General features: G+C 34.6%; 1 protein-coding gene and 1 pseudogene across 12 annotated transcripts in view; both read left to right on the top strand.

The window, feature by feature from the left end:
- Hdac9 (histone deacetylase 9) overlaps window positions 1-25,334 on the top strand; it is a 701,371-nt gene that overhangs the window by 468,512 nt on the left and 207,525 nt on the right. The gene's annotated exons all lie outside the window — the stretch shown is intronic.
- On the top strand, window positions 9,705-10,324 carry LOC124990270 (exosome complex component RRP46-like; annotated as a pseudogene).

The raw sequence follows: 25,334 nt of genomic DNA on the forward strand, positions 1-25,334 counted from the left end.
AAAGCTTTTCTTTTTAAGCTATGTGCAACTTGCAAGCCTAATGTCAAAATGGGAATAAAGGTTTTTGAATTTGCGTATTCCCTGGCATTTCAGTTCCCAGTGTGGTGTCCAAAAGTAGCAGCAGCTTGTTGCATTTCTTTACCATATGAGGAGCTCTAATTGATGCTCTGTGCTTACAAGGGCCAAACTGAATTTTAATTTCTTCTTCACATTTTTTGAAACTAATTGAATTTTTAGAACAGTTTTAGATCATAGAAAGATAAAACAGATAATACAAAGTTCCTTTGTTGACCACTCTCTTCCACTATTAATACATTGAGGTATGAACCTCTGTTTACACATTATTATTAATATGGTCCACGGTTTACATTAAGGTTTACTCGGTTGTAAAGTTCAGTGGTTAGTAATTACAAAATGTCATATTATGGTTTAGATATTAGGTATCTCCCAGAAGTTCATATGGAGATATGCAAGAAAGTTTAGAGGTTAAATTATTGGATTATGAGGGCCTTAATCTTATCAGTGCATTAATTCCCTGAAAGGAATTAACTAGGTAGTAACTGTAGGCAGGCAGAGTATGGCTGGAGGAGGCGGATCACTGGGGGCATGCTTTGGGGTTTATATTTTCTTTGTGGTGAAGAGAGCAGTCTCTCTCTCTGCTTTCTTATTGCCATGTCCTGAGCTGCTTTCCTCCACCATACTCTTCCGCCATGATGTTCCACCTCACGTAGGGCCCAGAGCAATGGATCCAGCTGTGTGTGGACTGAGACCTCTGAAACTGTGAGTGCCAAATACTCTTTCCTCCTCTAAAATTGTTCTTATCAGGGTTTTGGTCACAGCATCGGAAAAACTAACTTAAACACCACCATTACAGGATAATGCAGAATAGTTTCACTCTCTCAAAACTTCCCTATGCTTTGCACTTTATCTGTTCTTTCCTCCCCACACCCAACCCCTGGTAACTAGTAATCTTTTAATTATCTCTATCATTTTGCCTTTTGCAGAATATCATGTAGTTAGAATCATATCATGTAGTTAGAATCATACTGTATGTGGACTTTTCAGACTGACTTCTTTTACTTAGCAAATGCATTTTTTTGATTCTTCCTTGTCTTTTTCTGACTTGAAGTTTATTTATCTTTGAATAATATTCCACTTGTATAGCAAAACTATGAAATCAACCTAGGTATCCTTCAACAGATGAATGGATAAAGAAAATGTTGTATATGTATATGATGAGATATTACTTAGTTTTAAAGAGTAAACTTATGGCATTTGCTGGTTAATGTATGGAGTTAGAGAATATCATGCTAAGCGAAAAAAACCAAACCCAAAAAATCAAAGACCAAATGTTTTCTCTGACTTGCCGATGTTAATTCACAATAAGGGTGCGCAGCTAGGAAAGAATAGCATTACTTTAGATTAGGTAGAGGGAAGTGAAGGGAGGGGAAGGGGTTTGAGGGTAGGAAAGATAGTAGAGTGAAACAGACATTATTACCTCATGTACATGTATGACTGCATGACTAATATGGTCCTGCAATATGTGCAGTCAGAGAAATGGGAGGTTGTACTCTATTTATGTATTATTTATCAAAATGCATAAATGCATTCTACTGTCATGTATAACTAATTAGAACAAATTTAAAAAACTTAAAAAATATTCTATTTTGTGGTTGAACTACAGTTGGTTTATTGAAGGACATTTTGGTTGCTTCCAAGTTGTGGTGATTGTCAATAAAGCTCATATAAACATTTGTATGCAGAATTTTTTTGTGAACCTGTTTTTAATTCAATTGGGTGAATATGTAGGAGCATGTTAGCTGGATCTTATGGTAAGAATTTTTTTTTTTGTATAAAACTAAGACACTTGTCAGATTCAGCATTTTACAGATAGTTCCCCTAATTTGTGATTTGTCTTAATTCACTTATTGATGTCCTTCATAGCAAAGACGGTTCTAATTTTAATGAAGTTAAATGTATTAGCATTATCATTTGTGGATTATGCTTTTAACTCTATATCGAAGAACTTACTGTCAAATCCATGGTCACCTAGATTTTCTCTTATGCTATTTTACAAAAACTTTTCAAAGTTGAACATTACATTTAGATCTGTGTTAATTTTAGTGAAATATATAAGGTCTTTATTTAGATTCATTACTTTGCATATGAAGACCTAACATTGCCAGCAACACTTGTCAAAAGGGCTTCCATCTATTTTCCAGTGAATTGCTTAGCTCCTTTATCAAAGGATATTTGACTGTATTTGTGTGGACTTATTTCTGGACTCTATTTTGTTCCATTGGTCTGTTTGTCTTCGCTTTGCCAATACCACACTGTCTTGATCACTGAAGCTTTATGGTAGTTCTTAAAGTCAGGTAATATTATCCTCAAGTTCTTCTTTACTAGTAGGTTGGCTTAGCTTTCTTTTGCCTTTCCATATTAAAATGTTTGTTTATGGCTACCAGATAACTTACTAGGATTTTGACTGGGGTTATATTGAATCTATATGTCAGGTAGGGAAGAATTCTCATATGAACTATGCTGAATTCTACCCATAAAGGCAAATAATCCTTTCTACTTAGAATTTTTTGGGTTTCTTCAAAGTTTTATTGTTTTCCTCATTTAAATTCCATATATTTGTTAGATTTGTTCTTAACTATTTTGGTTTTTGGTATTATTATTAATGTTATTATGTTTTTAATTTCAAAATCTGTTAGTTCACTGCTAGTATATAGAAAGGCAGTTGACTTCTGAATATTAACCTTGTATTTTGCTGGGGGCATAGTTCTGTGTGCTTAGCATGTGTGAGACTGGTTTCAACCCCCTGCACCAAAAAAAAAAAAAAAAAAAAAAAAAAGAAAACAAAAACATAAACTCTTGTTTCTTGCAGACTTGCCATAATAGTTAATTGGTTCCAACAGTTTTGTTGTCATTATTGATGTTTTGAGATTTTTCTACAGATGATCATGTGATTTGTGAACAAACATTTTTTTTTTCTTTATTTTCAATCTGTATACATTTGGTTTGTTTTTCATGTCTCATTGCATTAAGTTGGACATTCAGAGTGATGTCAAATAGGAGAGGTAAGAGGGGAACAGCCTTGCCTTGTTACCTGTCATAGCAAACTGCATCTTTTCCCCCATCATTCAGTTTGTTGTTAACTATAGATTGTGTATTTGTGTTCTTTATCAAAATGAGGAGTTTTCTTTATTTCTACTTTCCTGAGAGTCATTATAAATTGGATTTTGTCAAATACTTTTTCTGCATCAGTATGATCATGTGAATTTTCTTTTTTCAACTGGTTGTTGTGATAGATTACATGAACCAATTTGCAGGTGTTGAACCAGCCTCATGTGTCTGGAATAAATCCCATTTGCTTTTGTTGCATAATATTTTTTAGATCGTTGTGTTTGATTTGATAATACTTCATTGAAAAATTTTGGATCTATGTTCATGAGAGATATGAATATAGAAATATATCTATTCCTATAATGTCTTTATCTGGTTTTAGTAGTATAAATAATGCCAATCTCATAGAATGAACTAAAATATTCTAAAAAACTTGTTTTGGGAGAGTGTTGATACTATTCCTCCTTTAAGTGTTTGGTAAAATTCACCAGTGAAACCATCTGGACCTGATGCTGCCTTTCTTAGAAAGTTATTCATTATTGATTCAGTTTGTTTCAATATATATAGACCTAATTCAGATTATTTACCTCTACTGTGTGTGTTTTGGTAGTTTTTGTTTTTCAAAGGAATGATTCATTTTATCTGTTTTTAAACTTGTGAACAAATGGTTATTCATAATATTGCTTTATTGTCCTTTTATCATCTGTGTTATCTATTACATCAGTTAATAATGTGCAATATAAAATATTTTATTTTACCTTCATACATTCCTTCCTTAATATAGACCAAAGTTTCTGACCTATATCCATTTCTTTCTTGTTGAAAAACGTTTTTAAAACATTTTTGCAAGACTTTATTTTTATTTCATGTTTGAAGGATGATTTTACTGAATACAGATTTCTAATTGTATTTTTTTTTCTTGCAATGGTTTCAACACTTGACTGTACTCTGTTCTCAATTGCTTGGTTTCTGACAAGAAATCTAATGTAATTCTTTTTTTTTTTTTTTTTTTTTTTTTTTGCGGTACTGGGGATCGAACTCAGGGCCTTGTGCTTGCAAGGCAAGCACTCTACCTGCTGAGCTATCTCTCCAGCCCTGATGTAATTCTTAATTTTGTTACTCCATAGATAAAGGGTCCCTTCCACCACCTTTGGATTCTTTGGTAATCTCTATCTTTGGCTTTCTGTAGTTTGAACATGATATGCCCACATGTTTAGTTTAGTTTGTTATATTTATTCTGATTTTTGTTCTCTGAGATTTCTGTATCTGTAGATTGGTATCTGTAGTTAATTTTCGATAATTCCCAGCTACTCTTTCCAAATTAATCTCCTTTACTTTTTTCCTTTCTTAATATTCTGGTATTCCCAATAAGCATAAGTTATACCTTTTGTAATTGTCCTGAAGTTTTGAGGCATTCTGTTTTATGTAAACATTTTTTTAAGCCTTTCTTTCTGGGAAGTTTCTATTGACATGTCTCAGGTCATTGATTCTTTTCTCAGCAATTTCCAGTCCATAATGACATTCTTCATTTTGGTTATTGTACTTTTCATTTCTAGTATCCCATTTTATTCTTTTGTAGAGTTTCCATCTCCATTTCTCTGTTATATTACACCTCTGTTCTGATATACTGTCAGCTTTTTACTTTAGAGCCTTTAACATATTACTCATAGTTACTTTATCCAGTCATTCCTAAATATGTGTCATATCTGAGTCTAAGACTGTGTTTGCTTTGGCTGTTCAAACTATGTTTCCCTTGACTTTTAGCATGCTTTGTAATTTTGTTGAAAGCTGGAATGATGGATTAGAATTTAGAAATTGCATAATTATGCTTTTTGTGTGAGGTTTTATGTTAATCTGGCTGAATTGATCTCTGTTTAATATTTGTTGTAGCCTCAGATGTCAGAGGCTTATTTTTCTTTCTCTTCTTGTCTTGGAGTTTCCTAACAACCCTTTTTAAAATACTGTCTGTCCTTCAACTCCCTCAGTTCTAATCCACTGTTCTTATACTGATGATGTGGTGGTAAGGTGTTGTACAGAAGTGTTCTGTAAACTTGTGTTCACATCTCATGTTTTAAGGGCCTAATTCCCATGTACTGTGATTCCTAGAAAGATTTCTTATCATTTTTTATTCCCTCCCTTGTAGGGATAAAGGAAGGCTATAGAAGACTGAGATTTGCTAGTTGTCCATCCCAGGTCAGAGAATCTCTGTAAAATATTTTCCCCTGGAGGAATGTCTATTGTTATGTTTCTTTCTTTTTTCTTTCTGCATACTGGAGAATGAAACCAGGGTCTCTACATGTTAGGCAGTGGCTCTACCACTGACCTCCATCTCTATCCCAAGGCTTTTGTTATGAAGAATGCTCTGTATATGTATCAAAATTTTACTTTTGCCTTGGGCATATTTCAAAATACCTTCTTTCCTTTCCACTGTTGCCCCTCCACCTTCTCCTTACTTAAACAAGAGGGGATTTGTCTCTAATCTTCACTCAGAGAACCTAGTTGGGTCCCTGGGGGGAAAAAAAACCCACAAAAGTATAGGATCCCCCAGAGATGGATCCCTAGAATTCTTAACTCACACAGTGCTCTACTCTCAGCTTCCAGAAATTTGTGCCTCCAACAACTCATCAAAAGTGCCACTTAAATATTCCTATTAGTTCCTGACTCCACTGCCTTCTGCTCCTAGGATGCTGATACAGGCTGTGAATTTATATATTTTGCATTATCCCTAGATTTTATGACATCATTTCACCCTGAAGCTTTAAATCTCTGATGGATCTAAGAAAACCATTTTCATTTTACTTTGTTCACCTTTTTCTTGTAGTTAGGATGGGGTTAAAGATTTTCAAGATCTATACCTATTGGACATAAAACCAGAAATTTGCATTGACTTTAAAGTTTATATTAAGTTAAAATTTTTTCAAAGTCATAGATTTATATTTAGGCAATATTATTTTCACAAATCAATTATTATAGATTTTTTTTACTGTCTTTTTTTATTGTATACAAATGGGATACATGTTGTTTCTCTATTTATACATGGAGTCAAGGCATACCATTTGTGTAATCATAAATTTACATAGGGCAATGTTGTTTGATTCATTATTTTTTTTCCTTCCCCCCCCCACCCCTCCCACCACTCTTTTCCCTCTATACAGTCCTTCTTTCCTCCATTCTTACCACCCTCCTTATCCCTAACCCTAAACCTAACCCTAACCCTAACGCTAACCCCTCCCACCCCCCATTATGTGTCCTCATCCGCTTATCAGCGAGATCATTCATCCTTTAGTTTTTTGAGATTATCTCAAAAAACTTAGCATGATATTCTCCAGTTTCATCCATTTGCCTGCAAATGCCATAATTTTATCATTCTTCATAGTGGAGTAATATTCCATTGTATATATATGCCACAGTTTCTTTATCCATTCATCAACTGAAGGGCATCTAGGTTGGTTCCACAATCTGGCTATGGTGAATTGAGCAGCAATGAACATTGATGTGGCTGTATCTCTGTAGTATGCTGATTTTAAGTCCCTTGGGTATAGGCCAAGGAGTGGGATAGCTGGGTCAAATGGTGGTTCCATTCCAAGCTTTCTGAGGAATCCCATACTGCTTTCCAGAGTGGCTACACTAATTTGCAACCCCACCAGCAATGTATGAGTGTTCCTTTTTCCCCACATCCTCGCCAACACCTATTGTTGCTTGTGTTCTTGATAATCGCCATTCTAATAGGGGTGAGATGAAATCTTAGGGTTAATATTAGTGATTGATACTTGGTCATGATTAATAAGACCATAGGCTAAAACTTTAGGGAGAGAACAGACTAAGATAATTTTGTAATTTTTGGAAGGAATATTAAACTTTATACTAAAGTCTTTTGTTTAATAATTCATTATGGGATTTTTAAAATTCTAAATTCTCTTTTATATATCATGTTTTGCTTTTCTTCTTAGTGGAAATCATCAGTCCATTGAATATTTTTACTTTGAAAATAAGTTTGATAAAATATTGGGTTGAAACAGAATATAAACTATGCTATAAGCAAGATTTGAAAATTGTAAGGACTCTTTTTATTTATTTGCCTTATTTTTCTCATAATATCTACCCTACTAAATTTGAAAACGTAGTAAAATCAAACCAATATTTGATCCTCGAAATATTAGAAATTTCATCTCTTCTTTAAAATAAGGTGTAATTTTTTACTAGATAATTTATTTTTTGAATGATGGCATTTGATAGATTTAATAATTTCGATTTTAAAAGTTAATTCAAAATATATTTAATCAGTTCTAAGATGCTCATTTCTTTAAAATGTAGCAAAAATCTGAATGGGTCTAATGGATAATATTTATAGCTTAACTAGTGATGTTTTTTAAAAGTGGTACTCCAGGTAATTAAGCATTTTATAGTTGATTAAATACCATAATATTTATCCAAGAATTAAATGGTTTAGAATAGTAAAATTTCTTGTGATAAAGAATACAGATTCATAATGTATAATTTTTCATTTTAAAATCAAGCATAACAGAAATTAATGTTCCTAAGTAATTTTTACTCAAATTTAAATATGGTTAAGTGGGAATCAATGGACAAAATTATTTGAACTTTACAGTTCAATAAATGAGAAGTTGGTCTCACTGATTGCATATGAAATTTTCATGTAATTAGCATGATAGGTAATTACAGCTAAGTGTAAGTATCAATTGTGAAAATAAGGTAAAATAACCTCATAATTGAGGATTAGATAGACAGGGCTGAGAATTCCTGCTTGGCTTAGAGCTGTGCAACCTCTACAAGTTAGAATACTTCCTTGAGCTTCATTTTTTTCATATCAAGTGTGAAAAATGTTTGCCTTGTAGGACAATAAACATAGTATTTAAAAGTGTCCAACCCAGTGCCTAACATGTGGCAGTTTGAGTATATATATTACCAGTATGAATTGCTGAGAAAAATGGTGCAGCATTTGTGATAAGAATTATTAACATTAGCCAAATAATGCAATGTAAAATAATTGAACAGGCAAAAGGAGACTTGGGTTCTGCTCTTAACCCTGTCCCTAATATATAACCCTGAACATAGGACTTCATGATTTTAGATTTCTGATTTCTTAGTTAAATGAAAATGGACCAAATGATTCCTAAGATTAAAAAAAGCACAGTAAATAAGTACAATAAATAAGAAGGAAATATATCATTTGGTTTCATGAACAGTATAATAAGAAAATGTTACTAATTCGAAAATTGTATAAGTAAGAAATAAATGATTGTGTTTTCACTCAATTGTATCTCAAATTCATCAAAAAAGATAACTGTAGCAAAGTCCAGTGATATATTTTTCACTCCCCATAAAATGCTCAATTAGAAACAGGCAAGACATTTTAGATAAGTCTGGAATGAGAAATTGGCAAAAATTAATAATTAAGATGTTTAAAAGCATCTAGCCATCTCTTATATAATCATGAGGATGATTGAAAAATGACTCCTCATTTGTAATATTCACAACTGTAGAACTTGAAACACTGGGGAAATAATTCACACGAATATATGCAATTATATATCCCTAGACATATCTATGAGATAAATTAAAACATGATACAAAATAAATAATAAAATGTGTGAGATTGTATTTTCCTTCAAGTTTTATTCACTCAGTTCCTTTGAAATTAAAATGTCCCTTATGACAAAGATATCTGGGGGTGGGGAGGTGGACTACTATCTTCTTGTTCAGGAACCAAAACATTTAAAGTAGTACATAATAAATGTTTATCAAGGCATGCAAAATTTTTCATCAAAGTCCTTATCTTTCTTTATGTCCACCAACCTCCTCTTTTATAGAAGTATTTGCTTTTTTTAGCTTCTTATCTTTATTTTTATTCAACTATTCATATTAATTCCTTTTTTCTACAAAATAAATTGAAGCATTGTTTTTCATAAATCCTTTATCCTGACTTTCCACTTGTGTTAGTCAACTTTTTGTTGCTGTGACTAAAATTCCCCATGAGAACAACTTAGAAAGGGAAAAGTTTATTTTGGGCTCATAGTCGCACAGTTTTAGAGGTCTCAGACCATGGTCAGCTGACTTCATTGCTGGTTCTGAGGTTAGTCAGAACATCACGGTGGAAGGGCATAGTGGAAGAACAATGTTGAGCTCTTGGCAAGCAGGAAGTGGAGAGAGAGAGAGAGAGAGAGAATATGATTTCCAAGACCATGCCCTCAGTGACCTACTTCTCCATCTATGGCCCACCTGCCAACAGCTACCATCCAGTAGTTTATTCAAATTATTCATTCAATGAATGAATCCAATGAGGTTACAACTCTCATAATAATTTTACCTCTGATTTCCATATCATTTAATACATTGACTTTTTAGGGGACATGAAAAAACCAAATCATAACACCCCTTTTTTGTATTCTCATGTCATAATTATTTCTATAAAAACTAGCAATTATATGTCAATTTTTAGGTATCTAACAATTGACTTAGAGCTGTGTAACCTCTACAAGTTAGAATACTTCCTTGAGCTGCATTTTTTCTTCATTAAAACACTCCAAAACATATATATACATATATAAAACCTCTGGCACCTTGCTTGTGAACAGAACCTGCTGTCCCGGTCCAATGGCTCTGCTTTTCTGCAAGGTAATACCTCTGTCCTGGCCGGTGTGTATGGGCCACCTGAGGTGAATGTCAGCAAAGAGATCTTCAACAAGGCTACACTTGAAGTGATCCTGAGGCCAAAGATCGTGCTGCCGGGTGTAGCCAAGAAGAGCCAGGAGCGGTTAATCAGGAACACGTGCGAGGCAGTAGCGCTGGGAGCGCTGCGCCCCTGCATCTCCATCACCAGGTGCTTCAGGTTGTCAGTGATGCAGGCTCTCTCCTGGCCTGTTGCCTGAATGCTGCCTGCCTGGCCTTAGTGGTAGCGGATGTCCCCATGCGAGCTCTCTTCTGCCGGGTCACCTGTGCCCTGGACTCCGATGGGACGCTGGTGCTGGACCCCACAGTCAAGCAAGAAAAGGAGGCCTAAGCAGTCCTGACCTTTGCTCTTGACAGTGTGGAACGGAAGCTACTGATGTCCACCATCAAGTGTCTCCACTCTGATGCTGAGCTCCAGCAGTGCCTGGCTGCAGACTAGTCTGCCTCGCAATTCGACTTGCGCTTCCACCGGGAATCACTGCAGAGGCGCTACTCCCAGAGCTGAGGCAAGCAGGGCGCCCCTCCCGCTGCCACCGCCCACCGCCCACTGCCTCCAGGCTGGAGCAAGCCAGCACCCAGCCGCCCCTCTGTCCTGTGTGCCCTCATGGCTTCAGGCACAGTAGCTGCAGGGTCTCCTACTCCTACTGGGGTGGGAGGGGGCTTGGCCCAGGACAGCCGCGGCCTAGATTATAGGCCCCTCCTCCCAAGGACAACATTAAAGGGAGTTGACCCATTAAAAAAAAAAAAATAAATATATATATATGTATATATATATATATATACACATTAAAATGTATATATTTGTATATATATATATACATATATGTATATTTTATATATACATAAAAAGTGTGTGTGTATATATATACAATTGTATATATATATATATAGTATATATATATATACAATAAAATCTCTGAGAATTTTCTTCAAATGGGTGTTTTAATGAAGAAAATTCTCAGAGATTTTATTGGCTGATGTAATTGTACTTATGTGTTTCCTTGAAAATACCACAGACCAACTGGCACCAAAATAGCCAGGTAGACCAATAGAGGACACAGAGACAAACCCACATAAATACAGTTTTCTCATACTATACAAAGGTGCCAAAAACATACAATGGAGAAAAGAAAACCTCTTCAACAAAAGGTGCCGGGAAAACTGGAAAGCCATATGCAGCAAAATGAAGCTAAATCCTTATCTCACCCTGCACAAAACAACTCAAAATGGATCAAGGACCTAGGCATTAGACCAGAGCGCACCTAATAGAAGAAAAAGTAGGTCCAAATCTTCATCATGTCGGCTTAGGACCAGACTTCCTTACATGATTCCCAAAGCACAATAAATTAAAGCAGGAATCAATAATTGGGATAGATTCAAACTAAAAAGCTTTTTCTCAGCAAAGGAAATGATCAACATTGTGAAGAGAGAACCTACAGAGTGGGAGAAAATCTCAACCACACACACTTCAGATAGAGCACTAACTCCAGAATCTATAAAGAACTCAAAAAACTTTATACCAAGAATCCAAATAACCCAATCAATAAATGGGCTAAGGAAATAAGCAGACACTTCAGAGAAGATCTACAAAAAATCAACAGACATATGAAAAAATGTTCAACATCTCTAGTAATAAGAAAAATGCAAATCAAAACTACCCTAAAATTTGATCTCACCCCAATTAGAATGTTTATTATCAAGAATACAAGCAACAAAAGGTGTTGGCAAGTATGTGGGGAAAAAGGTACACTCATACGTTGCTGGTGGGGTTGCAAATTAGTGCAGCCACTCTGGAAAGCAGTATGGAATTCCTCAGAAAGCTTGGAATGGAACAACCATTTGACAAAGCTATCCCACTCTATACCCAAAGGACTTAAAATCAGCATACTACAGTGATGCAGCTACAGCAATGTGTATAGCAGCTCAATTCATAATAGCTAGATTGTGGAACCAACCTAGATGCCCTTCAGTAGATGAATGGATAAAGAAACTGTGGTACATATACACAATGAAATATTATTCAGCCACAAAGAAGAATTAAATTATGGCATTTGCAGGTAAATGCATGGAGTTGGAGAATATCATGCTAAGTGAGATACGCCAATCCCAAAAAACCAAAGGCCAAATGATTTCTCTGATAAGTGGATGATGATACATAATGGTGGGGAACGGTGGGAGGGAGGAAAGAATGGAGGAAGGATGGATTCTATAGAGGAAAATGAGAGGTGGGGGGAAAGAAAAATAACAATGTGACAAACATCATTACCCTATGTACATGTATGATTACACAAATGGTGTGACTCTACTTCATGTACAACCAGAGAAACAATAGTTGTACCATTTGTGTACAATGAATCAAAAGAAGAAAAAGAAAATACCACAGACCAGTTCTTCCTACTAGAATTTTCTATGGTGATGGAAAAGTTCTGTATTGATTCTGCCCAATTTAGTAACCGTTAGCCATGTCACTGCTAGAGATTGAGCACTTGAATTGTGGCTAGTATGACTTAGAAGCTTAATTTTTGTTGACTCCTTTGAGTTAATTTAATCTAGATAGCCGCATGTGACTAGTGCCTGTCAAGTAGAACAACACAGGTATAGAGTAAGGCCGCAAAATCGGTAGCATGAGCATCACTGAGAAGAGTACACTCACCAGTCACAGCAACTCTTCTCTCTGGGTTTGGACATGGCCTTCCTTAGAAGCATTCTAAATCAAGTTACCCAAAGAAGAAATAATTTCTGAAAAGAATTCTTTTTTTCAGGCTCTTTTATTCTTAAGGAGCAAGAACCAAATACAAATTAGTTTAATTTAAAAGGGAGTGGATATTGGGAGATTTTCATTGAACTAAACTCTCCTAGTGTCCAGGTGCTTAGATGATGTTAGTTCATTTTGTTCAAATAATCATATTAGAAGTATGAGTTCTAGTCTGGGTTCTGCTGATCTTTGTACACAAAAATGTATGCTCTCTTCAAATGAAGAAAAGCATAATGCAGAGCAGTCCAGATTTACCTCTTCACAGCTTTATAAGAACAGCAAAAATAAGTACCCTTTCTCCAGTTCTGGTAAACTCTCAGGACTATCTCACTTGGAGACCTTGCGTCATGTGTCAACCCCAAATTAATTGCTCTTAGAATAAAAATAAGTTATACTGGGAGTGGAGGGGAAGAGAGAATCTGCCTTATTCGTCAGCTCTAGAAGTTTGGATGGAGTTTATTATGGCTCTCAATGTAGAATGAGTGAAGCTGTGATCAGCCTTCATTCTTCTAATGGGCAGTTCTGACCCTGGTAAACTCTCCTGTTGAAAAGTTTGTGTGATTTTTCACACGTGCTTTGGGTCTTTCCTCAGTGAGCTCTTCAGATCTGAGTTGCCTGCTCATTCTTCAAAAGCCATTCTAAGTACTATAACTTACAGCAAGCATTCCCCAGTTCTCTACCTCCCCTGAAGCAGTGATGTTGGAATCTTTTACAATTTAGTTCCTTTAATTTGCTTTTGCTTCCTCTATAATAATGACATTTACTCAGTGTCAGTATTTTCATAGCTTCAATAATAGAGGTCAAACTATTTTCATGTGAATATACCTGTGTCTTTCAAAAAATATTTTTGACTGTGTCTAACTCATGCACGACATAAATACACACACACACATCTGAAAAACCAAACAAAGAAAAATTTACAATATCTTTTTCCTCAATAGCAAAGTCTTTTATATTTATTTTATTTTAAGTGCTGAGAAGAACACAATGGATTTCTATCAAACCCATCCTTACAGAAGATGATTGTGTAAGATTATAAAATGAAGACTGTACTTGCCAGAGAAATGCACTGAGATATTTGTGATATAAACTGTGTTTTAAGAATAAAGAATATAATGTTAAGAGGAACATAATAATTAGATATTAATAGTGGTTTACCTACTAAGGCACTGCATCTCTCTACCTTATAAAATACTGATTAAAAAAAATTCCAGAAATTACTTTGATAGGATATTCAGTGAAGACTAAATAGGTACTCACTGGCTTTTGAGATCACAACTAGCAGGAATAATACATACATTTTGGGGCTGGGGAGATAGTTCAGTCAGTAGAGTGCTTACCTTGCAAGCACAAGGCCCTGGGTTCGATCCCCAGCACCAAAAAAAAAAAAACAAAAACATTTTAAATATATTTGTTAAGTAATACATTTGAAGAAAATTAACAACAATTAGGTTTACGTTAACAACAATTAGGTTTACATAGTAGAAACAGGTAACATTGGACACTCTGTGGCAGTCATCATTCTGAACATTCTACATACGTATCTTAAGCCATACAGTAATCCCAGAAATATACCTCATTAATTCTTAACTAGTTTTATGGACAAGGGGACAGTCACAGAGGTTCAATAACTTTGCTCACTTTTCATTTTATTTACCAAAACAGTATGTACAGTACCAGGTCTGAAGACAGGAATTTTATTTCAGAACCTGGACTCTTCACCTTTATACTTTGTTCAGAAATAACCAGTATGTGGGCTCATCAAAAAAAAGTCAATTTTACTAAAATCCCAATAAAAGTAGAAATTTATATCAACTTAGGTTGTACTGTTTGCAAGTTAACTTCAGTTCCAATAATGAATAATGTTCCAAATGTTTTAGAAATAGGATGCTAGTTTGGGCTATTCATTTCATTGTAAGGTCAACTATGACAAACATTTTTCCATTGAAAGGAAATTATTCAAAACCACAAATTGATATGTTCTTTCTGCATCTAAATATTTAACTTTTTTTCAAATAAACTATTCCAGAAGTAAAATATCATCATTCAAAGTTGAGATTTCCAAATGTTTGCCACAAATAAATATAAAAACTAATTTGTTGATCAGTGACAGAATTCTGAGAACTGGAAACATGAATTTAGTGCCAAACTATGTCAGTTTGCCATTTCTATACACAAATTATTTTCCAAATCTGGTACATTTGTATAGGAGAATGGAAGGCTGTGAACACATTATGTTATCCACTCATAGTTGTAAGAAAAACATGAGGAATATTTCTCTAGTTGGTGAAGACAGATCCGTTATGTTTTCCATCACTATTGCAAGTACATACCTGTATAATAACTTCCCTTTGGATTCATTATTAGGATAATATTTATCTCTTTCCAAGAATTAATGTGCTTACTTATTGAAAACATAATGATTTTATGAGCTGTATGGAAGAGAAAGATGAGAAGGAAGGAGGGAGGGAGGTAAAGAGAACGAGAGCGGGAGGGAGGGAGAGAAGGGGCTGCTCATGGTAGTGGGGAGGTGGAGAGGACATGAGAATACCCACAGCAGTGTGAGAGACTCCAAAAGACTTCAAGAGAAATTCAGGGAAGGAGAAGAAGATGAGTTGTAGAATTCAGTGATGAACTCTGTGCGACAGAAAGCAGGAAGAGAAATAACATGTTGAATACTTCAAGGACAACATTGGTAACATGATAATACCTTTCACTTGTTTAAAATAAATACAGTAAATCATATAATGCAGAAGCTGTACTAAGAAAATTGCAGATGCAAGACATGGGGCCACAGGAAAATACAGAGGCAGGAATGGAGACGCTGCTACATAAGGAAACATGGTGACTCTTGGTCTCATCTCTTAAGGTACAGATTCTAAAAGGGGAGTGTAAAAGGCAAAAATCAGGAAGGTTATATGTACAGTCACCCTTTGAGTTTTTAAAAATTGTCAATGTTAAAAGATGAAACTTTAGACTGACTAGAAAAGTATTTTTGAACCATATTTGTAGAAATTATATTCAAAGGCATAATCTAAGACGTTATATATGTTTAACTTAGAACTAGAAGGAAAATAAAGGGAAGAATTGAATGGCAGCTCGGGGGTCTAGATGTTACCAATGAGACATCTTCCTCTGACACTGAGTATATTTTGCCTTTCTGTTGCTTCACAGAATGATAGATTGGAAGGGACTGAAAATATTAAGATCAGTCGTTTACTTTTGTCACTCTTCCCAGAGTTTCATTACCAATCTTCTAATTCAAGCTATTGCAAAGAAAGAGATAGTTTTCACAGTGGCCCCATTCAGCCATGCTAAATGAGACTGGAGAGAAAGGAAATGCGAACCAACTTTTCTTCAGCACTTACTCTGGGCCAGACATTGTGGTCACTCTGAGCACACAGTGCTGATTAAGAGACAACCTTTGCTTTCAAGTTACTCAGGGTCTGTTTCTAATAGACTTTGTGCAATTATCCCCTTAATACAGAATCTTCTGGGTTTTCCAATTAACAGGCTCCTTTAATATTGCTTCCAAATCCTCAAAATCCACCCCTCTCCTGAAAAGTGAATTAAAAAAAAAAAACAAACTTATTTAAATTGACCACTCTAGGTTGTTGCTATGATTCTTTTTTTTTCTTCAGTTGTCAAACTCTGATTCTATTTTTATCATCACCTATAATATGATTGGGTCCAGAATAAGGTTTACTCAGCATCCATTCCAAAATGATTCTTGCACTAGGTTATGATGTTGTAGAAATCTGTATCATCTAATACAGCTCTTTTGTCTCTTCTAAATCAGTATTCTCGAAGGACACCAGGGATTTCCAAATCTTCATCAGTTGATTTTTCTCAGGCTTCCTTTTCCTTTCTTCCCTTCCTTCATTCCTTTGTTCCTTCCTTCCTTTCTCATCTCTGTGGCTTTTGACCAATTGACCACTCCATGTTCTTTGGAATTTTAGTTTTCTTTACTGTGTTTCCATTCATCTGTTTTTTCCCCCTCGATTTTTCATTAAAGCATTCATCACATCTGCAGGCCATGCAACATGTGATCTTAAAGTTCAATCATGCCTTCTTCCATTGCTTGATTTTTGCCATATTACTCATCATCACCATCTAATGATGTTAGTTCTTATCCACTGTGATCTGTCAGTATTTCTAATGGTAAGGCCTAACTCAGATTTGTCACCTGTTTTCTGAACACTGATCAGGACAATCTTCCTTTTTTCTGTTATTTTTGGGGGTCTAAATCCACATCTCTACCTGTCAACCCTTTTGCAGACTGTAGGCTAGTGTTTCTAAGATGTCCTAAACAGGCATAGCAGTTGACCCCCATCTTCCACCTCAGGACTTTCTTCTCCTGATTTCCTCATTCTGCTAATGCCAGTCATGCAACCTTGACTTTAGGACTCAAGGACTCTCTTGTCCAGTCAATCATCAGGCCAACACATTTCCTCACCTGCTTTTTCTCCTTTAAGGAGGAATTGTCTCTGTTGATATTTTTCCCCTTCCATAACCCCTACTATAATCCTTGCACAGAGCAAGTACTCAGGAAATATTTGTTGAAAGGAGTGTTGCATTCTCCTCCTCTTGTCTGATGTTTAGTACTTGTTAAGAAATGGCGAATCATAATTAAAGCCAACAAAATAAGAATCAGAACAGCATTCTCATTTTTTTTCCACCACTAGCTCAAGTACATTTAAACCACCTGAAATAGAATAAACTGGTTAGAAAAACAATGTTGTTCTTTGAGCCCCTACAGAACATAAATTCAGTGAAAATCTGTTCAAACCACAACTCTAATTAAAGGTTTTAGCTGCCAAATAATATGTTCTGGTTAAAGCCAAGTTAGCATTATGGAGTGTTTCATGAATAACAGCACAAGCTTTATACTTTGCTGTTGATTTTCTCATGGGAAACTCATGTGAAGGAGAGTGATACCTCCCTGTTGACTTTAACTTTTAGAAAGCAAAGCATGCTGAAATTGTACATAATTCTCTTCTAAAGAAAAGGAAATCGCATTTCAATGGTTTTCCTCAGTGTCTTATTGAGTTATGGTGGGGCACAATTATGTCTGTTAAATTGATTTACCAGATGGAAGGTTACATTTTATATTTAGCTGATTAAGTTGTAGGAGACTGGGATTGTATCTCATACCATAAAGATCTTATATAAAAGCAGAAATATTTTAATTAACTATAATTTGAAACTAATTAGAGGTTTAAATTGGTTCCCCTCCTTTTTTATTTACATTGAACTAAACAGGGAAATTGTTCTGAAAAATAGTCTTTATCATAGAGTATTTGGCTTAATAATTTAATACCTCAATTGGAATCTGCAAAAAAAAAAAAAAAAAAAAAGGAAAATGTTCCCACTCAAGACTTGGAGACTTGAAAATTGTTTGCTTATCATGGTTATTTAATTATGTGCAAAGCATTCTCAGATTTTTTAAAGTTAAAATAAATGATTCTTAACTTATACTCTTATGAAACTTTCACAGAAAGATTTAAAAGAAAAAAATATACTTTTTGCCTTTTTAATTTTTTCAATTTTTTGCAAATAAATATATTAAAATCTTTACCTTTGTAGGAAATTAAATGTGATAGTGATACGATTAATTTAAAATTATTATCCCAAGTCTTTTGGTCATGAACATATATTATTAATAGTTCTCTTTGATATTCTACTTTACTATCTAAAAACAAGGTATAAAACAACACCGTAAAACTGAGTATATTCAAAATCAGCATTTCAGAATCTTCAGACTTCCACAACAGTGCCCGTTTTGGAATTCGTTAGTCGTCTCTATTGCTTCCCTTTGGCTGCTTTAACAAATTACCACAAACATAGTGAAAGCAACACATACTCATTACCTTCCATTCTACAAGTTTGAAGTCCAAAATGGGTCTCACTGGGCTAATGTCAGGGTGTCAACTGTGCTGTACACCTCTCTGGAATCTCAGGGGCAAATCCATTTCCCTGCCTTTCCCATCTTCTGGGAGCTGCTGCATTCTCTGGCTGTGGATGCTTTCCATTTTCAGTGCCAATAATAACCAGTCTAGGTTTCCTCAAACTGCATCACTGCTTCTCTATTTTATATTTTAAAAGGACCCTTGTGATTGCCATTGGACCCACTTATTTAATACAGTTTAATCTCCTTAAATCAACTGATTAACAACTTTAAATCCATCTTTAATTCCCCTTGGAGCCTGTAATGTGACATATAGTCAGCTGTTTCCTCAGTTTCTACATTTGCAGATTCAACTAACTGTGGATCAAACATATTTTTTTTGAAATGCCTTTACTAAATGAATATGACTTTTATTCCCTTTGTCATCATTCCCTAAACATTACACAAGTATTTACATTGCATTTGCATTATTTATTACATTATATATTATTTATTATATAACATAACATTTGCATTATTATTTACATTATGTATTACTTATATTTATATATTATTTACATTATTCCCTAAACAGTATACAGTATAACAAGTATTTACATCACATTTACATTGTATCTGTTATTATAAGTAATCTAAAGATGATTTGAAGTGTATGGAAGGATATACATAGGTTACATTCAAATATTATGTCATTTTATATGAGGGTCTTTAGTGTCTGTGATGCAGGGGCAGGGAAACAGTTGGATCACAAGTTATCAGAAGTAGAACATGGACATCTTTGGAGTGAAATATTCTTCCTACCCCAACTGCTTAGAGTTTTCATTATGATGACATTTTCTACAGCATACTTGGGCATACTACCTGTTTACCATTTTATTTGAAATACTTTTGAAGTTTCTTCATCCCAATAATCATCTAGAGAAAGTAGACTACATAGAAGATGTTTGACAAAAAGTCTCTAGAAAAGGGTTCTGGGAGACTCGAATAAATCCAGAGGTGAAGTTTTGCCTTTTATGTAGTCTGAAAGAGATGACAGTGTTTCCTTATAAATACACACTAAAAGGAAAAGTCATGATTTATCATATAATAAAGCTACAGATTCCATTCGGGCAGAACTGAATTACTAAAAACATTCCCAAACCACAAATCTTATAAAGTCAAAACTTACAAAGGAAACTAAATAATAATAAATGCCCTAATGACTTCGAAGTTTTCAAAACAGGAAAAGAGCAAGAGATGAGGTGGCAATCTGGGCAGATGGACAGACAGCTATTAGTGGGAAGTCAGTGCTGTTCTTTCATCACTGGTACTGCTGATGCAGGGCACCTAATATGGGAGGGGATTTGAAGAGTCAAACAGAGTGAGCATTCTAAGTAGCAAGAAGTGGATTGTTAAAAATACATGAATATGAAAAGATTGACTGGAAAGCCACCTGAACTAAGCTGAACAATGTGATTCCCTAGAGAGACTTCTACATGGTGCCCTGCTCTAGAAACATGGGAGCCACATGGGGTTCCTAGTTCTCTTCCATCTTATCAGATATTAGCTCTATTATTGGCTTGCACTGAAGCCTCCTCTTTCTCATTAGAACTGTTTTAATTCATTCCCATTTATTTTAATCCCCATTTGATCCCCAGTTATTGACCTTTCTCTGGTTTCATATTCATTTCTCCATTAAACCCTTTATCTTTTAAAATTTAAATCTAGTCTTCCTACTCTCTTATTGAAAATCCATTTACTGTCTGTTCTGTAACATACAAGACTGAAGCTCTTCCATGGCAAGCACAACCTCTCTCCCACCTCCCTAACCTTCTCTCTTGCCTCTCCATCCACCTTATAAAGACCCTAGGACTACTAAACTGGAAGTTCATAGACAAATATTTCTGTTTTGCACTCACACAATCTATTAACACCCAATTTTCCAAATGTTCCTTGCTCTTGCTAATGGGTTTCCTTGGATAATTCACAGTCATGAATATGAAAAGATTGACTGGAAAGCCACCTGAACTAAGCTGAACAATGTGATTCCCTAGAGAGACTTCTACATGGTGACCTGCTCTAGAAACATGGGAGCCACATGGGGTTCTAAATGCTCAGCTGACACATGCTATGCATCTGATAAGCTTTACTTGGTATCTTCATCTCCAATATTCATTATGTTCTTTATGACAAGTATATATGCCCAAATATTCCTGGCCATATTTCTGTACATGTATTTCTATAGTAAAAGTAAAATTCTCTACTTGCTTGAGAAACCTTGAGGATAATATAGCTTATTTGGTATTGTATCCCCAGCATCTTCAAAGAGCTCATAATAGGCACTCATTAACTTTCTCATGTAGAAATAAATATACAGACTAAAATAGGAGTTTACATCCACAAAGAGGAATGTTTTTTTCTAACATTTTATTTAAAATAGTGTGTGTGTTATAAGGGAAAATTTAAAAAATTAACTTTGTATTTGAAAAATTAAAGCATAAAAAATTAGCATATGAAGGCATTTAAAGCTGTGTGGGATATGGATTTCCTTGACTCCAAAGCATGGTATGTGTGATGCTTGCCAGAAAAATGAAATTCCTTCTGCATTCCACATCTGATCTATAAGACCTCTTGCCATAACATTCAGCATCAAGAAATTCTTAGACACTAAAGAAGAAGAAGTTCAGCTACTTCTCTTCTCAACATTTGAAATTCAGCCTTTTAATGTATGTTTCCTTTCATGCTTGGATACATTTATAAGCATGCATTCATTCTTTTAAGAGCATTTTATTGACAGCCACCATGAACCTATATAGTTGTTAGGTACTGAGAATAGACAAAATTCCATTGATGTTCACGGTCTGAGCACTGTCTATAGTAGAGTAATTTCAGTGATGCAGTGAGGATTCAAAACACATTGCAGTGTCTTGAGGTTAAAGAAGTAATGGTGGCAAGTGTAAAGCTACTTAAAAAATAAAGGTTGACTGTGAATTAAAGTTAAAATGCAGAAAATAGCAAATAAGATCTGTATTTATTTGAATGTGAAAAGTTTAAGCATGTCTAAATACTGAGAGAAAAGAGTCAAAAAGAGGGAATTTAAAGACATATATTAAGTATATATATTTCCATTTTCAACTTTTCATTTTTCATTTGGTATTCCTTTCCCCAGCACCATATCTAGTCCTCATTTGTCAAAATGGTGGACATCCTCCCTAGAATGTGGGATATGGTTGTTCCCTCTGCATAGGGTTGTACTTCCCTCCCACTGTTATCTATCAGCATCTCACTCAGGCCTGGGGCATCTGCCTTTAAAGCAAATAAAACTCTGCCTTACAGCCACAACACTCTGCTTATACTTACCACGAGGCATTGATCATAGATAGGCTGATGTTCACTCTCGCTAGGCATTAGCAGCAAAGCTCTTCACCTCATCTTTGAGGTAGTGGACTCAGAATTTCACACACCCTTTTCCCCATCCTTTGACTCCTCCTTTCTGTAAATAGCTAATGGGTTTATGCTGTATAATAGGCATTGCATTGATTTAGGAAAAACAATGGACTATAACTAAATATACTTTGATTCTTTATGAAACTTGAAGCCTTGTTTCTCAATATTATTATTCCGTAGCTGTTTTTGAATTTAATTAAACAATAAAATCAAGTCAACAGAACATTTTAACTATAAAAACAAATATTTTACATCTTATAATTTGATTCTGTCCAGAATCACATTGCTTGATTAAAGTATCTTTATCTGTTAAAAATGATAAGTTATATTCAGAATGTCCAAAAAAAATTGAAGAAATTTGTTATTCACTCCTTGTCTCAGGTTTTTAAAAAGGCAATACTGACTAGAACTTTGTGCATTAATTCATTCACTCACTAAGTGGTTTTACCAAGAGCCAACTGAGCACCAGGAAACTGTTCAGCACATAACACTGCTGTTAGGTTGAGGCATCTGAGTGTCCTGTCGTGACTTTGAGTTCCAGAGATCCCTGTTCTGGTATCCTGGATGGTACAGGGAAATGCCCACCCGGAGCTGGCAATCCTCTTGGGGTCATGCCCATGACCTGGGTCATTACCCAGGTCCCCACTCTAGCTTCCCTTGCTGTTCTGAGTTGTTTCCAATAACTTGGGAATACTCTTTCCCATGTGTGCCTGTTGGTATATTTTTTTCTAGTCATTAGGAGGATGTCATTGTTCAGCATTGTTGTTCTGATATGTGAGTAACCTAAGAATTAAATTCATTTTATACTCTTGGAAGGAAATATTTACAAATGACCACAGAAATTCACAATGATGTGTGTCACTGTGCTGTCTTTCAAAGTAAAACAAATAGGTCGACTAAATACCTGCCATTATCACATGCTTATAAAATATATTTATATGTAACCATGCACAAATAAGGTGGAGTATATCCATGTATTATTTTAAGAATACATACTTGTGTGGGAAGAGACATATAACCACATTTTCAATTTCCTTTATAATAAAACACAAAGGAAATGTTCTGAAAGTTGTCCTCAGTTGTCCCATTCTTAACCATCTCAATCATGTATGGCATAGATAATCAGAAAAAAATAATAAACATCATTACAAAATAAACACTTTTCAGAAGATTTCACTATAAATTGTGTAATATGAGTAACGTTTACCAAAATCATTTTTTAAAAAAGGATAACGGTGTTTTTTGTTTTTAGATTTTTACCAAATAAAAATTTGTGTGCTTGCAGTAAGAAAATGGAAAGATGTTTGCAGTAGTATTTTTCAATTGAAGAATTCTTTAGTAAATTGCATTCATATATTACTATAAATATGACTAGTTATTAGAAGCCAAAATTTCCCCAAAGTGATTTTAAGACTTTTATTTATGAATTTCATATTGTTAAATGGTTATAATTAAAAATAGATTAGAAATTTTGCTCCTTAATATTAAAATATATAAAATCTGACACACAACATTAAAGATTCATATAACCCAAGCCAAAAAAAGGCATAAGTTGTGATACATTTATTGCATTATACTGAACTCTACTTTTAAAAATACACAGCATTTATCTAATTATGTAACTTGTCATTAGAATAACCTGTCTTTTGATCAACTAGATTAGAGGACTTACTGTATCCCCAAAGTGTCTTTCCTAATTATAATGGGTATTCAATTCAGCAGCTCATGTGGGACATGGATTCCTGCATGTCTAGCTTAGGTGAGAGGAGAGACTGGGACAGAACCTATTCCAGGAGGCCCAATCATCATAAGGGACAGAGAGTGATATATTTCACATTTGGTTCCAACTGATAGAATGTTTGACATGTCAGCTTTTAAGGCAGCCCTTTGAGTGGGAGACAGCAGGAGAAACCCTGGAGAGAAAGAGCCTATGCGGATAAGGTGACAGATTCCAATACATTCAGAAAGAATAAACAATGCCACTAAAGGGATCTGAGACTGACAGTGGAGGCTGGACCTCGATTTAGCACCCTTTAGAACTAATTGCTCATAGAAGGTGAAATTGTTGAATATTGTAAACATTCTTTAGTGTAAAGAAACATTAATCCAGGGCTTAATCTTGATTAATGATCATCTTTCTTAATATGAGATTTTATGTTTTAAATAGTATTAACATAAGTAATAATATTATCTCAGTGACAAGTTCTTCTTTTTCTCTTATGATTATTTCCAATGAGAATGGAGATTTTCCACATACTGTGATATGTAGTATCAACATTTTTGTCTAAATTATTGATGTCAAAAATAGTCATAACCTAGGATTAAAAGTGAACAGAAATAATGTCCAGATAGTACATTAATGTGTTGTGATATATTTAAGACAAAGAATTAATAGAGTAGAATTTATAAATAGGTCAATTCAAAAAGTGAGGGAAATATGTAAAATCAATTAATAATAAAAAAGTATTTTAAATATACCAAGTAAAAGTTCAGAAAAGGATTATTGCTATTTCATTGTTTTTAAAGATAACATTGCACTAGGCTCAGGAGTCTTCCAATCATAGCCATCTATCCCTCTAATTATATTTTATTTTAATTATTTTGTTTTAATTTAGGTTCCTCTGTCTTATATGTGGACTGCATGAAGCATGCATGCATTTATTCAACATCAATCTATTGTCAACTTTTTTTTGTGAATCAGTTGAGCTAAACTTTATCTACCTCTTTAATCCTTCACCAAGATGTATGATAAGCAATGTCAGTCCTCTTATATAGATGATAAAATATTTCACAAGTTAATCAATTCACCCAGTGTTACTTTTAGTCCATAAAAGAATTACCATCAGAATTGGTCTCTGGTGTGATTGTGTCAGAGGCCTGCATACTTACTTCTACAAAAGGGTGTTTGTGTGTCTGTATATGTGTTTACATGTACAAGTCATGATACCCTACTCTCATGTATATTGTCACACACACAATCTCCTAGTGATGTGACAAGTCTGGGCTTTGTCATGTACTCTGCCTTGGAATCCTGATTTTTTAACCTGTGTGTCTATTGGCTAACTCACTATCCAATTTTTGTTCTCATACCCTAAGTTTGTTCTGCACTATGCAGTTCAGTATGAGAACAAAGATTTGAAATACCTTTAGCTCATGCAACATTCTTGAAATATTTTGTTGCCTTTTGTTCAGTTTTTTTTGTTTTGAGACGAAAAAAAGTTTTAGGTTTTCTATTTTAATACTGATTGTTTTCACTTGATCTTTTTTTTTTTTTTTTTTTTTTACAAACCAGGGTCTCATGCATAATATCTTTATACAAGTTTATCATTCCATCAGACAAAGGCATTCAATTGGATATGCAAACTAAGAAGTGTTCTGTTTCTGTGATTAATTGAGATATAGAGGGTTATGGGTGGGGGTAAAAAT

This window comes from Sciurus carolinensis, chromosome 8, assembly GCF_902686445.1.
Source record: "Sciurus carolinensis chromosome 8, mSciCar1.2, whole genome shotgun sequence".
Taxonomy (NCBI): Eukaryota; Metazoa; Chordata; class Mammalia; order Rodentia; family Sciuridae; genus Sciurus; species Sciurus carolinensis.